Below are 17,670 nucleotides of genomic sequence, written 5' to 3'. Positions count from 1 at the left end.
GAGGGCAACTCCCATCAGCCCAGCTGCACTGAGTCAGTACCCAGGAATGAGAGATGGCCACGTGATATAGTCCCAGGGCCCCCAATGTGGAGCATGTTCTGAGGATACAGCTTCAGTGGTTTTGATAGTTCTAAGATGCTGTTGGTTTTGTTGCTTCAAGGTTGGGAAAATCCTTCTAAGGTTCATTTGCTGACATGTTATCCACTGCACAGGCCTCAGCAACTGTTGAGACCTAGATCTGACACATGTACTCCACGGTCAAACCACAGATCTTGTGATTTTCACTGTGGTTGAAGTTCTGAATCCGTTGATCCAATCTGCAGGATCCTCAAAGAAACCGTACCAGAGGTGACCCCAACCTAACTCCTGTGGGTACTGGCCAGTGCGGGGTTCAACTCAGTCCATTACCCAAATCAGTCTACACACACACACACTGGTATTACAGTCAACTGGTCAGTTCTGTTCCCAGCTCCTTCTCCTATGTAAACCAAAGGATGCTGTGGTCCAGCCTAACCCTGCCCACCATACCATGCTTAGCTTCCGTGCACATCAGTGGGAACTACAACCTAGTTGGAGCAGTCCCCAGTAACCTCCTCAGACCTGCCCCCACGCTGGGCTCATATATGCTCATGTATGTCCATATATGCAGCAGATTGTCATACGTCCCATTCAGGTTTCATATAGATCAATGGGTATTGGAGCCTAGTTCAGCCACTATCCAGCCCCACTATCCAGCCTACACTTAAGCCTGTAGGTGCCACTACCTGTCCAGCCGTGCTCACCCCCAGCCCTGGTTCTTATGTTCACCAGTGGGAGCTGCAACCAATCAGAGGGGTGCCAACAATTTCCCTATTAGCTCTACTCACAGCCCCAGATCTTGTACTTTCCAGGTAGTTCTGTGGTCTAGCCTGACAAGACTTTCTCTGCCCTACCCCAACACCCGCCTTCCCCCAGTCTCAGCAACAACACCTTCTAGTCGATGCTACAGCAAAGCCCAACCAGGCTGTGTTTACTCTGGCTCATGCATGTGCCAATGAATATGGTCACTTAGTTCAGCCTGACTCTCCACCCAGCCTGGCTCAAATGCAGGCCAATGGGTGTTATAGCCCTGCCCAAGCTGGTCTGCTCTCAGTTCCAGCTCTCACGTCACCTGTGGGAGTGACAGCCCACTAGGGCTCCCCAAGTTCCACCCCCAGGCTCACTCCCAGACCAATATACCATGCATGCTGGCGGGTATTAGGCCCTTACCAGGCATAGTCTTCTCCCAGTCTCAATCTCTGTGTATACTTGTGGATGTTGCATCCCAGTCCACATGACACCCAATTCTTGGGTGCACCTGTGTATGCTGTAGCCTGGACCAGTCTGGCCTGTTCCCAACCCCAGTATTCATTAGTGTTGCTGAGCTCCATGGTCGTGTCTAGCTCAGCCTGTCACCATCCCCAGCCCATGGGCCAGCCATCTAGTATGGCAGTCCCCCAGGTGTGAGCCCATGATCCCCCATAGAATTTGTTCCTTGGCCCAGTTCTCTTGTGAGCTGGTTGGTGTCATGCCTAGCCTAACATGGTCTACACCCTGCCCGACACTCACTGACGGGTACTGTGGTCAAGCTCTGGCATCCAAGCACCCAGCCATGGCTTTTGTGTGCTGTGGTAGGTGATGATTGATGCCAGCTATCCCAGCTCAGGTCTCCCACGTGGCTCGGTATATTTGGCCCCAAAAGGTCCTCCAGTTTCCCTCCTCCAAACCACCTGGTCTCAGCCCCTTCGTTTACCAATAAGTGCAGTAGCCCAGTTGGCATAAGTCTCCCAGAAGTCACTCTTCACCTGGCACAATCTCCCTCAATAGTTCTCCCTGCCACACATCTGCACACTCACTTACCTGAGCAATCCACAGGCCCCCACCCACCCATGCCAGCATTTGCTCCCGACATATCTTTTAAAAAATGGGCAACTATGCTGGCACACTGGTATAGTTTAAACAGATTTGGTATTAACCAGGCCCAGGATGCCTGCCAGCTATTAGCTGCTTTTTTCCTAGCAGTGTAACACTTACTTAGGTACAATGCAACCTAGGCACTTGCCTAGAACTGGGGCCAATTTTTTTTTTTTCATAATCTTACTTGGTTGATTAAGGTACAAAGGGTTAAGGGCTACAGGAAAGTGGGTAAAACCATTGTTTTTACACTAATATCATCATTTTCCCCCCTGTGTCTGGTGTCAGGGCAGAAACAAAGGGAATCGCCTCATCCAGCCTTCCACCCATCCCAGGTCCCCAATGCGAGGCACGCTCCTAGGGTCCTGCTCAAGCAGTTTTGATAGTTCAATAGTTCTGAATTGCTGCCAATCTCGCCGTTCCAATCGTGATGAAATCTATTCCCAATCCACTTGCTGACATAGTCTCTTCAATGGTTAGGGTTCTGACATCAGCAGTTTAGTTGGAAGGATCTCAAGCTTTGTCTGAGATGATCCCAGACCTGATTCTTGTGTGTGCTTACCAGTACAGAGTCCGGCACAGTCCGTTGCCCCAGTTAGCTTATGCACATGCTGATCATTTCAATTCCTGGGTCGGTTCTGTTTCCAGCCTTGTCTTCTACTTGAACCAATGGGTGTTATAGTCCAGCCTGATCCTGCCCACTTCATACTTGGTCATCACACAAACCAGTGGGAGGTGCAGCATAGTTGGGGCAACTCCCCATAACCCCCACCAGGCCTGCCCCTACCTTGGTTCTAATGCTTGCCACTATGTACCGCAGACTTGTTCAGTCTGTCCCACATCCCATTTAGCTCTCATACATGTCAATGGGCATTGAAGCCTAGTGCAGCCCAGCCTTGCTGTTATCCAGCCCACACTCATACTGGTGGGTGCTTTCTGTCTAGCCACCTGTCCCTGTCCTGGTTTTTGTGCCCTCCAGTCAGAGTGGTAACCCAAGAGGGAGATGGCCACTATTTCCCTCCTAGGCCACTCCAACTTCTGGATTGTGCACCTTCCAGATGGTTCTGGAGTTTAATTTGACAGATTAAACTCCCAGTGCCAGCCTGTACCAGCTAATGCTGCAGCTAAGCCCAAACAACTCTGACCCATTCTGATTTTTGCTTGCCCCAGTCAGAACAATCAGCCCAACTTGGCTTTTCCCTGACCTAGCTCGACCTGAGACCGCAGGAGTTGTAGCCCTGCCTGGTCTGGTTTGACACCTTTCCAACTCATGCTCTCCAGTGGAAGTGGTTGTCCAGCAGGGAGCCCACATTCCCCCCCACCAGCTCTGCCCCTCCCCCCCCCCACCCCCGGTTTTCACTTGTGCTGTTTGGGCGCTGCGGCCACATCTGGCATTGTAATGTGCATTCGTTTGTGTTGCAACTGAACCCGGCCTGACCCACACTCTATTCTGGTGCTCGGATTCGCCAGCAGTTGATGTGAACTGGCTCAGGCTAGTCTGCCCCTCACCTATGCCGTATGTATGCTGGTGGGTATCTTCCTCTGGCCTGATCTGGGTTGCTCCCTATTGTGGTTCTTGCACTCACCTGCAGGGTAGTGTCCGGACAGAGGAGTTTCCCAAGCTCCATCATCAGAACCTCTCCCATTGCCAGATCTTGTACATACTGGTGGGTCCATGGGTCAGCCCTCAATGCTGGCCTTCAATCCATTCCAGTTCTTGATGTTGGATGTTTCACCCCAGCCAAGACTCATCCATACCCAGACACTGCTCACACATGGCTTAGTGGGGAGAGAGACCCATCCCTAGTCTGTCCTACATCTACCCAGGTTCTCCAGAGCACCAGATGGTGCTGGAGTTTAGCCTGGTTAGGTGTACCCAGCCCCAGTTCACACTTGTGCCAAGGGAAATTCCAGCCATATCCATCCCAGAACACAGCCCCCACTCTGACCCCCACACTCTCCCATAGAAACCCCAACCCAGCAAGGGTATACTCTCACAGCTCCCCAGCTGTATCTATTCCCAGCCCTAGATTACATGTGTGCCAGTAGTTATTCTGACCCAATTAGCTAAGACCTCCACCTGTCTCAACCTTTACCTTTGATGCTGTGGCCTAGTATCCCTGGCTTATGCAGACCAGTCAGTGTAAGAGTCTAGTTTGGCTTGACCTGTGCTCCATCCTGATTTCTGTTCTTCCTTGTGAGTTGAGGTTTGCTTGGCCCTGCCCAGTCTGCCCCCTTCCAGTTGCAGCTCGGCCCACCCCACATCCTATTTTCAGATGCAGCTTTGGTTGCTGTTGCCTTGACCTGCTCAGACTACTTTCGGTTCTTTTACCTGTAAGTCATGGCAGATGCCATGGTCACCCCTAGCTCAGCCCATCACTACCCCAGCTCACGAGCTAACCTGCTGGACTTGTATTTCCACAGGGTTGGGCCCACACTTCCCCCACAGAGTCTACTCCCAGACCGAGTTCTCTCGCGTGCTGATTAATGTCTTGACCTGCCAAGTGTGACCAGTCCACCATTCTACCACCCAGTCAGGTACTGGTCCCTAGCCCTGCCAGACAGGCCCCCATCCATAGCTTTGGTGTGGACTGGTATGTGGCTGTGAGTGATGCTCTATGCTAACAGCCCATCTCAGGATTCCTAATTTGGCTAGTGAATCAGTCTAGCCCTAATAAATCTTATGGACACTCCCCTCCAAATTCTCAGGTCTCAGTCCCCACGCTTGCCAGAAAGTTCCATGACCCCGTTACTGGGAATCACCTAGAATTCATCTCTCACCTACACTAACACTGGCCTTATACATGGGTGTCCCTAGGCAGCAATTACATATCCTAAAAACCCCAGAGTTCGCCAGTGGGCAGCCAGCAGGCAAAGCCTGGCACCACTTGGTGCGCTGGCCCACCAAAAGCCAAGGACTGGTGGCTGTGGCTTTGGCTTGAGTCCCCAGCATTGGGTCTGACCCGGCAGGGGCACCCCCCACAGCTGCCACACTGTCGGGAACTGCTTTTGCCCCCAACCCCAAGGCCTGAACCGCTCCTCAACTTGTCCTGCCACAAGAAGTTAGTGGCAGGCTGGAGCTAGGACTTTAATCCAGTTCCCAAGTTCCCCTCATGGTGTACTCACCCTGAGGGAAGATCTCTCTTGGGCCTGGAGAAAGCCAAGGACTTTTGGCAGTGGCCCAGCATTGGGTTCAGCTCGGCAGGGGCACCCCCCCCATAGCCACCACACTGCAGGGAATTGCTTTTGCCCCCACCCCCAAGGGGCCAGTTATTTTCAAAGTAGTACCTCTCGTCTTCCCAGTTCCAGTTACAGAAAAGCAGTAGGTCTTACTTGTGCAAATATTTTGAATATGAAATATTTTCAGAAGTAAAGTTTGAGCCTATTTACATTTAAATGAACCCTTTTCTCACAGATTGTGGGAATCTACCAGGGATCTTTTCAGAAGTTCTGGAACATATAAAGTAGTTTCTGTCGTTTAACTCATTCTGATTCTATAAAAATTGTCAGGAGAAAATAGTCATGTTTGCTAAGTCAAAAAGAGCCAAGCCGGAATAGAATATTATAATAGTACCTTTAAGCAGAACAAGTGCAGAAATCATAACTACAGTGCAGAGAAATGGTTGCTATATTAGAGCAGAAAAATGATTTAGCAACTGTAGCACAGAAATGTTAAACTATAAAAGATTAACAGCAAGAGTTCCCGATGTGATAGCATAGTGGTTAAAGTCCTCACCTTGCCTGTGCCGGGATCCCATATGGTTGCCGGCTCTAATCCCAGTGGCCCCACTTCCCATCCAGCTCCCTGCTTGTGGCCTGGGAACGCAGTCGAGCATGGCCCAAAGCCTTGGGGCCCTGCACCCAAATGGGAGACCTGGAAGAGCTCCTGGTTCCTGGCTTCAGATTGGCTCAGCTCCAGCCATTGCACTCACTTGGAAAGTGAGTCATCGGATGGAAGATCTTCCCCTCTGTCTCTCCTCTCTGTATATCCGCCTTTCCAATAAAAATAAATAAATCTTAAAAAAAAAATTAACAGCAGGAGCAAGTACAAGAGAACAGATAGGAACATTAGTAATGGATCTAGAGTAAAAAGGTTTTCTTTTTAAAGTTTTATTTAATTATTATTTTTTAATTTAAAAGGCAGTTAGAGAGGCAGAGAAGGGAGAATCTTGTATCTACTAGTTTGCTCCGCAGTCACAGCGGTGGGAGAGCTGGACCGATCTAAGCCAGGAGCTAAGAGGTTCTTCCCTATCTCACCTGTGGGTGTGAGGTCCCCAGGATTTGGGCCATTCTCTGCTTTCCCAGGCCATAAGCGGGGTCCAGGATCAGAAGTGGAGCAGCCAGGACACGTACTGGCGCCCAGATGCCATGCTGGTGCCACCCGCGGAGGCTTATTGGTGTGAGCAAGTGGGAATTTACAGATGTAGGTTTGCAGCAAGGTGGGTCAGTGAATATGAGGAAGCATCAAGGGTAAAAGGAATTCTGACCAAGCTGAGCTAATAGGCCAGAGTGATCAGACATCACCTGGAGGATGGCAGATGGGGAATTTGTCAAAACAGCAGTGTCTTGTTAGAGTGACTTAACAGGGCTCTTTGCTAATTGTTTTGTTGTTGTTGTAATGAGGTAGACAGGTGGGCCTAGGAAAAAGGTTCATGGAACTTTGTGTCCTTGTGCGTCTTGTGTCCTTGCCTGGTGGAAAGGCCAGTGATTTTTCTCAGGTGTCTTTACGAAGGCACTAATAAATGTCCCTCCCGAAAGCCACCCCTCCCTGATGCCGGTGGTTAATGATTAGGTTTAAATTAATCACTTAAGGGACCAGCACTGAGAATTAAGCTGCTGCTTGTAGTGCCCGCATCATGTATGTGTGCTGGTTCCTATCCCATCTGTAGTTGCCATCCGGCTCCCTACCGATTCTCCTGGGAAAGCTGTGGGAGGAGACCCAAGAGATAATCTTCAACTCAGTGTTTGCTTCATCATGAAGCGAAATTGGCACCTGATTTGAACAACTGCAGTAGTGAAACCGACATGGAATTTTAGCACTGCAGTAGCAATGCTTGAACTACATAGTGGTGATCTGTGATCCTTCATGGTTGTATTTTTTTTTAATTAATTTTTTTTTTACAATCTTTACATAGTTAACTAGGGTAAAAAGGTTCAAGGGCTATAGGAAAGTGGATAAGACTAGTATTTTTTCCATTTTGTTTCCTTCATGTGTAAAGGGGGGTATTAAGGGAGAAGGCCCACCCAATTTCCCACCCTCCCCAGGTCCCGGATGTAGGGCATGCTTTGAGGATCTTGCTCAAGTGGTTTGGATATTTCCACAGTTTATGGTTGTATTTTTCCCATTTTATGTTGGTTTAGTTTGCCTGCTGGTGAGCTTTTATGTAAATGGGATTATAGTCGACTGTCAGTTTTTTTATGCTTGACATTGTCTTTTGATGTTTCTCTATGCTGAGATATACAGCTAGCATCAACTTGCTTTCATTGCCTCAATGGTTTTCCATTGAACATTCAGATTGTTTTTAGTTAGGGGGCTTTGCAAATCTAAGATACCTCCTTCAAGAATTTCTCTAAGATGAATACTTCAGAATGTAATTACTGTCTCACAGGATATGTGTGTTTTATTTCAATGGGGAATGCCAAATTTTTCTTCCAAGAGTTTGCATTATTTTACACTCCGATGTTTCCTGTCATCAGGGTATAAAAGTTGCCACGGACCCATATCCGCACCATCCTGGCTCTTTGCCTTTCCAGTTAGGGTAAAATGGTACCTCATTATGATTTTAATGTTTAATTATCCAATAGTGGTATGATAATTTTGTATTTTTACAAACTATTTGTGAATCTCTTCTGTGAAATGTCTGTTCAAGACTTTAGTGCATTTTTTGCTAGGTAGTTTCCCTTTATGATGGACGACCTTTATCTGTTATGTATTCCAGATTGCTTCCCCCAATAACTTGTCTTTTTACTTTTTTTGATATAGCTTTTGGATTGTAAAATTTAAAGTTGTTGCATTTATAAATCTTTTCTTTTACAGTTTTACTTTTTTTCTGCGTTTTGTGATGAAAATCCTTCCTTATCTGTGATCATAAAAATCATCTCCCATGTTTTTTTCTAAGACTTTAGTGTTAACTAATCTCAAACTTTAGTAGTCAAGCTGAAATTTGTTTTGTGTGTGTGTCTGGTGTTTGAAATGCAGTTCCATTTTCAAAGGTCTTTCCATATAGATGGCCAGTTTCCCAGAAACATTTATGAAATAATCTCCTTTCTCTTAGTAACATGCACTACTAATTGTATTAAGTCTCAGATATGCAATATGTTTTTCGGGAGATCTCTCTCTTAAGTTAGTTATTCTTGTGGAGTGTGAGCGAGATCACACTGGAGCCAAGTGTAGGTTGTTAGGAAGAGTCTTTAGGACTCAAGTTTGGCAACAGCAACTCCTGCTCCAGTCCAGGAGCCACTGCAAGGCCACCAAAGTCAGGGGTCTTTAAGCTCTCATCCTCTAGTCAGATTGAGAGCCACACAGTACAAAGTTCCAGGCAGGTAGGGAGTTACCAGAGCCCAAAGTTTTTCTGTAGTTAACCTAAGCTAGAACACTAGGAGGCAGAAGGGGTGAGGTATGTGGAGCCTCCAGAGTAATTTTTTTCGCTGTCAATTGTTCTGAACCGTGTGGAAGGCAGGAGAGGTGGGACATGAGCAAGGAGCCCCAAAGCTGGTTTCAGACCTTCAGTTAATTTGAATGGTGCAAGAGGAGGTAGGAATGGCCGGGTATGGAAACCCGCGCGCCCTGTCCACTGTCAGCTTGTCAAGTGGGTGTCAGCTATCAGTAGCTGCACCCCATCATAGTTATTAGCTTATTTTTGTGCCAGAATATACCACTCTACTAATGAGGAAAGTGTGATAAAATGTCTTAATATCCCTCGGGGCAAATCCCATGTATAGTCATTGTATTCTTGATATCACATCCTCATTAACTTAAAATATCCAATCAGAAATATACTTAATGTGGCAGTACAAATTTTCTAAGTCTTTCATCTGATAACCTTTGCAGTCATTGATCATTATTATTCAAACCTAATATTTTATGCTGATTATTTTAATATATCTTATCAAATCATGATACTTTTTAACACCTTCTATATTTATTAATGTATTTTTCTATTAACAAGACGGTTTCCAAGGGAATTATTTGGCTACCTCTAAATATAATTTGTGCCAAAAACTAAGGGTAATTACTGATTTCTGTTTGTTTTCAGAACAAAAAGTTGCTTATAAAGGGAATACATTTAATGAGTCATTCATTTTAAAGTGTACTCATTTTTATTCTATTTTTTATGTGAAATTCTGTTTTTTAATTTATTTTTATTATATATATATTTTTAATTACATTGTATTATGTGACACAGTTCTATATAGGCACTGGGATTCCCCCCACCCCTTTCCCAGCCCTCCCCCCATGGTGGGTTCCTCCCCCCATTGCGCAACCACAGTTCAGGTTTAGTTGAGATTCCTTCATTGCAAGCATACACCAAGCATAGAGTCCAGCATCTCATTGTCCGGTCAAGTTCAGCGGCTTCTTGGGGAGACCCTCCCCGGTCCGAAGGCAGAGCCAACAAAGTAGAATCCCGGTCAATTAAAAGCCCCAACATAACATCAGCAACAATATATAACGTTAAGGGATAAATTGACAAAGTATTGAGCAACCAATTTGTCAAAATTGGATGCATGGTCTTAACAACTTCCTGTGCCTATTTCAATGACATTTCAACAATTGAGGTGCGAAACAGTTTTAGGAAGGGTGTGCAGAGAAATCTTCCATACCTTGGTGAGGAGTACTTAATCCCCGTGTCCTACCTAGTAAGGTGTGTGTGAGTCCATGCTGACCAAGCCTTCCTTGTTGTTCTCTGCCTATCCATTCCAATTTGTGAGTGTGTGTGTGTGTTGGGCGGGAGGGGGGAGCCCTAGAGTGTCCCTCATGGTCATTGCAGAGAGGGTGGGGACCCGAAGTTGGAGCTAAGTAAGAACCAGAGATAGCTCCTCTCCCTAGTCCTGAAGGGAGTTTACTGTTCTGTTTCTGAAGACCGCTCAGGTTTCCTGGTTGTTCCGATGGCCTTGGATCCTATGATGAAGGATTCAGCTTCTTCCATCACGTGTGGTAGGTCCAAAGAGGGTGGGGGGAATGTCCTCAGAGTTCTCCACCTCCGAAGGCATTCCAGTCCCCCGTGGTCTCTTTGGCAGTTGGGATGTGGTCCTTGGCGCCCGTACTGATAGCCCTTGGTGGGGATCCGGGAGACTCCAGGTTTGGGATACAAGCCTCCTCCTGTCCACCTGCTCCACTCTGTGGTCCCCCACTGCTCTGTGCACATGACCTCCTGTTAATAGGTTGTCAGGGTCGCTCTTGATTCCCCCTATATGTCTTTGTAGTTTTACTGTTGTCTAATGTTGTCTTGAATCTGTTGTCTACAAGTTACCTGTTATGTGCCTGAGAGGTTACACTACACGGCTTCCTCAAACGTTCACAGGAGATGGAAGGTTTCTTTGCTCTCCCACCCAATTTCTGAGTAGTAAAAGGTTTTGAAAATAATATTTGGGTATACAATTTTAAAAACACATGGGTTGAGACCATATTAGGTAGAGGTCCATCGGGGGAGATTTACATCATTGGGAATCTTTAGGGTTGATTCATGTACTCAAAGCCCTGAGGGTTCATCATGGAGCTTTCTAAGCAGCAATCATAGAAACCAAATCCCAGAGCTCCCTGGCCAGGCGGCCGGCAGGCGGAGCCTACCGCCAAATGGCGCACTGGCCGCCCGATACCGGCTCTGGACGCGCGCATGGTAGCGGCTGCGTGCGAGATCCAGGCATGAGACGCTACTTGTCCCGGGGCCTTCCAGCTCCATGCGGTGGCTGGAAGACTCTTTGGTTTTCTTTTTACACCTGCTTGTCGTTTCCTGGTTTTTTGTTTTGTTTTGTTTTAAAAATTTTATTTATTTTTATTGGAAAGGCGGATATACAGAGAGGACAGAGAGGAAGAGCTTCCGTCCGATGATTCACTCCCCAAGTGAGCGCAACGGTCGATGCTATGCCGATCCGAAGCCAGGAGCCTCTTCTGGGTCTCCCACGCGGGTGCAGGGTCCCAAAGCTTTGGGCTGTCCTCGACTGCTTTCCCAGGCCACAGGCAGGGAGCTGGATGGGAAGCGGGGCTGCCGGGATTAGAACCGGCGCCCATATGGGATCCTGGGAGTGCAAGGCGAGGACCTTAACCACTGCGCCATCGTGCCCGTCGTTTCCTGTTTTGCGCCAGTCGGGGCCTGGGTCTCACCTTTCCACACAAGCAGTGGGAGATGAGCTGAGGCTCCTGGTGGCTCTAGGCGCTGAATCTCACCCATGGCTATGGCCAAAGCCAGGGCGATTTTCAACCAGCGCCATAAGTTTACTCATTTTTTAAAAATTATTTGAAAGAGAGAGATCTATTTGTCGTTTCTCTTTCTGAATGCCTGCTGTAGCCAGGGCTGGACCAGGCCAGGCAGGAACTCCATCTGGGTCTTCCTCATGATTGGCTGGGACCCCAGTGCTTGATTCATCACCTGCTGCTTGTATGTCCGTTAGAAGAAAACTGAATGGGAAGCAGAGACGGGACTCTATTCCAGGCAGCCTGCCATGGGATGCAGGCACCCCTACCTGTGGTCCAACTTGCTGTGCCACTATACCCAACTTTGATATATGTTATGTGATAGGAACTGGTATTGCTTATCTTGTTCTCCTTTATAGATACCTTTTTAAAAAAAAAGATTTATTTATTTTTATTGGAAAGTCAGATATGCAGAGAGAAGGAGAGGAAGATCTTCCATCCAATGATTCACTTCCCAAGTGGCTGCGACAGCTGGTGCTGATCCAGTCCAAAGCCAGGAGCCCAGAGCCTCTTCCGGGTCTCCCATACGGGTACAGGGTCCCAAGGCTTTGGGTTGTCCTTGACTGCTTTCCCAGGCCGGAAGCAGGGCTACCGGGATTAGAACAGGTGCTCATATGGGATCTTGGCATGTGCAAGGCGAGGACTTTGGTCGCTAGGCTACCACGCTGGGCCCTTTGTAGATGCCTTTTATCAGGCAAAAAAAAAAATGTTCTGTTTGCTAAGGGTTTTTCATGTGAATATTGAATTAGTTTTCTGTTGCTGTGCAACAAGTTACTTCGAAATTAAATAGCTTACAATAACAAATATTCTATCATAGTTTCTGTGAGTCTGGAATATACACCTGCCTTAGCTGCGTGTTCTGACTCTGAGTCACAACAGAACAGTCAAGTTCTGCTGGAGAAGTGGGTGTGTTGTAGCTCATGTGGTTTCTGGCAGGATTCAGTTCTTCGTAGGCAGTGGATAGGGGCTCTTAGTTCCTTGTCCCGAAGATCCTCTGTCGTTGGGTTCCTCACACCGTGGCAACTGGCTTCATGAGCACCAACAGGCTGGAGCCACAGGAAGTGAGCAGGGTGCATATAACATCTTTTGTGAGCCGCAGTCTGGAAGTAACATCCTTTGCTACACATTTGCTACACTTACTAGAGTCGAGTCCTCCAACCTAAATACAGTTCATGGAAAGGGACTTTACCGAGACAGGAATACCAGAAGCAGGAATCCTCAGAGGCCATTTTAAAAGCAACACCCCCACTGTGTCTCTTTCGAATGCAAAACACATGGACTCCGTCCTCTAAATCAGTTCCTGTTGTGGACGAATTTCCCAAGTGTAGTTCCTCAAATACTTAAAAGATCCTTCAAGTCTAGTGATACCCTCTTCCGCTTCATTTGATTCACTTCCCGATGCTCTACAGGGTAGTGTATAAAGAGGTTTATTTTGACTCTTGCCGCTGGAGGCTGGAAAGTGCAACAGTAGGTGGCTCTGACTCTAAGGATGGCATGCTGCTCTAGCTCCTGGAAAAACGGAAGGGAAGCAGAGGTAGAGGAGGCCTAGTGTGGCCGAACTCGCTCTCAGGGAGCTAATCTGGGTCCCAAAAGAGTGAGAGTACAACAGCAAAGGGCATTAACTGATTCGTGAGGGCCCCGTCCATGGGACCTGTATGCCTCCCACTGGCCTCACCTCCCAACAGTATTGGGAATCCAATATTAGCATGAATTTTGGAAGGGCCAAAACACACCCAAACTATTGCACACTCCACCTCAGCCGGTACACATAAGCTTGCTTTGTTTATTTGTTTGTTTGTTTATTGTCATTGGAAAGGCAGATAGACAGAGGAGGGGCAGAGAGAAAGATGTTTCAGCTGCTGGTTCACTCCGTGTATGGCCACAACTGCCAGAGCTGAGCCAATCCCAAGCCAGGAACCAGGAGCTTCTTCTGGGTCTCCCACACGGGTGCAGGGTCCCAAGGCTTTGGGCAGTTCTCCTGCTTACCTAGGCCACAGGCAGGGAGCTGGATGGGACATGGAGCAGCCGGGACATGAACTTATACCCATATGCGATGCTGGCATATGCAAGGTGATGACTATAACTACTAGGCTACCACGCCAGGCCCGCGCCTAAGCCTCTAAAGCCTAACTCTCACTCCCAGCATGCACTGGGGGATCAACCAAGGGGTGAATAGATATTCTTGTTTATAGGGGTGAAGAATAGAAGGCACCAAGATCAAGCCAGGAAAATGGTACGATTTTCTGGCTCTAGCGTCCCTGAGGGGTGCTAATTGGAGTCATGGCTACTTCACTTCTGATCCAGTTCCCCGCTTATGGTTTAGAAAAGCAGATAGAAGACCTCTCTCTCCCTCTCTGTCTCTCCTTCTCTAACTGCTTCTCAAATACAAATAAAATAAATCTTGTTTTAAAAACCAGTCCCGGCGCGTTGGCCTAGCAGCTAAAGTCCTGTCTTTGAACGCGCCCAGGATCCCATATGGATGCCGGTTCTAATCCCGGCAGCTCCACTTCCCTTCCAGCTCCCTGCTTGTGGCCTGGGAAAGCAGTCGAGGACGGCCCAAAGCCTTGGGACCCTGCACCTGTATGGGAGACCCGGAAGAAGCTCCTGGCTCCTGGCTTCGTATCAGCTCAGCTCTGGCCGTTGTGGCTGATTGAGGAGTGAACCGTCAGGTGGAAGATCTTCCTCTCTGTCTCTCCTCTTCTCTGTGTATCTGACTTCCAATTAAAAAAAAAATCTTTAAAAAAAGAAGATAATTCTACATGGTTCTCATCTGTGTCCTTTAGGCTTCTGAATCTTCCTTTGATTTCCTTTTTTATTAAAAATAATGTATATGTGCTTGTTACTTGTAGTTTTATTTGCTTCCTACAAGTAGAAATTTAAATTACATGGCCTGTTTTTATTTTGAACTGTCTCTGTCTCAGAGTCCAGCCCGACAGTGTTGTTCCTGATAGAATGTTTCTCAAAGACTTGGTGAGTCATTTGTGAAACTCCTTGGGATTTATTCTCCTGGATGATAGTCAGTTCCACAAATCATTTTGAGCTATATCTCTTTGAGATAAATTGTCTTTTGACTTCTTCTGAAAAGGCTAAGAGATAATGATATTATGATTGTTGCAGGATTCCTATTGTTCAGTAGGCCATGTGAGGTACCCCTTAAATATTTTAGAGGGCCTTTTGATACATCTGAATTATTGAGTCCCATTTTGGGAATAGCCTATTCCAGAGTTCTTCATAGTACTTCAGGGCTGACATGGTGGCATAGCATATTAAGCTGCTGCACGCAATGCTGGCATGCCATATGGGCACCATCTCAGGTTCCAGTTCTTATTTCTGATCCTGCTCCGTATTAAAGCTCCTAGAAAAGCAGCCAAAGACAACCCCCGTGCTTGAGCCTGCCTCTGATGTCTACAGTGGGGACCCAGCTGAAGCCCCTGCCTTGGCCTCCTGAGTGTTGTACCCGTTCAGGGAGTTCACCAGTGGATGGCTCACTCTCTCTCTGTTCCTGTGCTTAACTGTCTTTCAGATAAATAAATCTTTTTTAAAATTACGTAACCATTAATATAAGTTACATTAATAGATTTTTCTAGTGTTGATTTCCTGGGAGAAAAACCCAACTTGGTTATTGCTTATCATCTGACAGATATTTCCGGACTTGATATCCTATGTTTTGCTGTAAGGTGGTTATAACTGTATCATGAATGAAGCCATCTTTCTACTGCTTTTCTCAGGCCATTAGCAGGGAGTTAGGTTACAGGGAACAAGCAGCTTTATGTGCTGTGCCACCATGCTGGCCCCTTGATTTGAATAATTTTTTCAGTTAGGTATCTCTAAGATCTTCTGAAATGTTTGAGATTGTGCTCATTTTTTTGGTAGGCATTCGAACTAGTGAAGTCCTAAGCCACAAGTTTTCTTACCTTTTGTGAATGATATTTTCAGCATCAGTTCAAGTTTTTGAAAACCCTACTACGCTGCTTTGGATTTTTCTCATCCGTACACCATTTATGAGTTAGCGTGGCTCTTTAATGATGGCTTACATTCCAGTTTAGTTTCTGAAGTCTTTCGGTGTGTCTTTCGGTGAGCTAGAAGTTGCTGGTTTATAAAAAACATCAGGGTAAAACCTTTCCCCAGCTTTCTCATTTTCTGCATTTGCTTTGTACTATCTGGCTGCCAGAAGCTCTTCTCCTTGTTATTCCAGCGGCACTGTAGATTGCTCTAGGTGTTAGCTGCTTGTGCTATCATGCGTGTCTGTAAGACTGGTGCCTTCTTGAAGGCCAGGATACGAGAGAAACGTGTCAGAAACAATGAGGAAGGTTCCCATATGCTTTAGACCGTTGTTGTCCCTTGTAGGTTTTTCTTCTGAAAGATGGGATTTTGCTCAGCTCTATTACTGTTTATATTCGTACATTATACAGACTTAGTGATTCTTTTTTTTTAAAGATTTATTTTTATTATTATTTTTTCATTGGAAAGGCGGATATACAGAGAGGAGAGACAGAGAGGAAGATCTTCCGTCCGATGATTCACTCCCCAAGTGAGCGCAACGGGCCGATACTATGCCGATCCGAAGCCAGGAGCCTTTTCTGGGTCTCCCACGCGGGTGCAGGGTCTCAAAGCTTTGGGCCATCCTCGACTGCTTTCCCGGGCCACAGGCTGGATGGGAAGCGGGGCTGCCGGGATAGAACCGGTGCCCATATGGGATCCCGGGCGTGCAAGGCGAGGACCTTAACCGCTGCGCCATGGCGCCGGGCCCGCATTGAGTAATTTTTGAGTCTAGAGGTACTCGCCTTGCTCTGCTGCATCCTTGGATGAGCACTGGCAGAAGATGGATACAGAGCAAAGCAGCCTACTCTTGCACCAAGTACATTGATACAGGAGATGGACATCCCAATTGGCACTTTAGGCTACTGTACCAAATGCCTTCTCCTCAGATTTCTTTTAACTCTTTTTTTTTTTTTTTGCTTGATTATTTTTGCTCAATTCTAGGTTGGCAGTCATTTAGTAATGCTCTCTTAGTCACTTTTGGATTTTTTTTTTGTCTGTGTTTTGTGTTCTTAGCAATAGTTTCTGAGTAGATATAGATTTCTGTATGTTGGCCCATGTTCTTGAAAATATGGGAAGTTCATTTTCCACTAAAATTCCAATGTCTTTAAGAGGTACAGGCTAGTTTAAAGGGTTTTTTAAAAAATTATTTTTTTCTTAAATAAGCTATGGTAGTTTATGTCTTCTGAAGTATTTTTTCTATCCCTGAGGTTGTTGGTTTTATAGGAATGAAGCAGACCATGTTTGGGCTCTGCAGCTCAACTCCAGGAAGAAGAGATACGTAAGAACTTCAGAGGGCTTTGTTCTCAGGACGGTTCTTGAAAATACAGAGGAGACAGGTGCATTGCTCGGGGCAGCTGACGAGCTGCAGCAGAGAGTCTGTACTCAGCTGCGTCCTCAGTTTCTTATGTATGTTTGAGAAGCAGTAGAAAGCAGTCAGAGTCACAGAGCAGCCTGGATCAGTCCCTGGGCCTACAGACTGACAAAGTCTGTTGGTGTGCTGGGGCCTTCCGGGCCTGCTGACCAATAGAAAACTTACCGTTTTTCAGGCCTCCTGTGTGTCATGACAGTGAGGGAATTTGATTAACTCCATTTCCCCAAAGCCCTTAGCACTTCTGTTGTCTGTAGAGTCTTACATTGTAGAAATATTTCTACATGGGATACGTTGAGCTTCTTGGATCTGAGAGTTGAATTGTTTCTTGTAAAATCTGGGTAAATTTTGTGTCTTTTTTTTTTAAAAAAAACTTCTCCTGTTTTTTTGTATTCTACTGACACATGAATGTGACAGCAAGAAATTATTCCATAGTTGGCTAATGTTCTGTTTAATATATGAAAATAACTTTTGGCAATTACAGGTTCATAGCAAAATTGAGCGGAATGGCAGAACGTACAGAGTTCCCCTCTTTGTGCCTCTCATGCGCATGTGCAGAATACCTGTATGGAAAGATTCCAAATGACACTGATAACGTTTGTTTCAACTGAGGAAGCTGTGTTGATTTCATTATCACCCAGAGTCCATAGTTGACATGAAAGTTCTCTCTTGGTATTTGTGTGTTTTATGAGCTTTGACAAACGTAGCCCTGCCTTTCATATAAATTAAATCTCAAAAAAAAAAAAAACAAAAAAAACTCCTTGAGTGGTCAGCGCTGTGGCATAGCAGACTGAGCTGCTGCCTGCAGAGCCAGTGTCCCAGATAGACCATGGTTCAGGTCATGGCTGTTTCACTGCAAACTGCGTGGGAAAGCAGTAGAGGATGATGGCTCAAGTGCTTGGGACCCTGAAGCCAC

At 46.4% G+C, this 17,670-nt stretch overlaps 1 protein-coding gene and 1 non-coding gene across 4 annotated transcripts in view; one reads left to right on the top strand and one right to left on the bottom strand.

The window, feature by feature from the left end:
* The window catches only part of TPST1 (tyrosylprotein sulfotransferase 1), a 117,622-nt gene that overhangs the window by 45,332 nt on the left and 54,620 nt on the right, over nucleotides 1-17,670 (top strand). The gene's annotated exons all lie outside the window — the stretch shown is intronic.
* LOC121152108 lies at nucleotides 11,232-11,356 on the bottom strand. Its single transcript, XR_005883238.1, has one exon. It is a non-coding gene; the product is annotated as a small nucleolar RNA ACA64 (small nucleolar RNA).

The sequence above is a fragment of the Ochotona curzoniae genome, unplaced genomic scaffold (genome assembly GCF_017591425.1).
Source record: "Ochotona curzoniae isolate NIBS_2020 unplaced genomic scaffold, NIBS_Ocur_1.0 contig_2321, whole genome shotgun sequence".
Classification (NCBI taxonomy): Eukaryota; Metazoa; Chordata; class Mammalia; order Lagomorpha; family Ochotonidae; genus Ochotona; species Ochotona curzoniae.
Note: the sequence above shows the minus strand (reverse complement) of the source record. Positions and strands in the feature narration are given on the sequence as shown.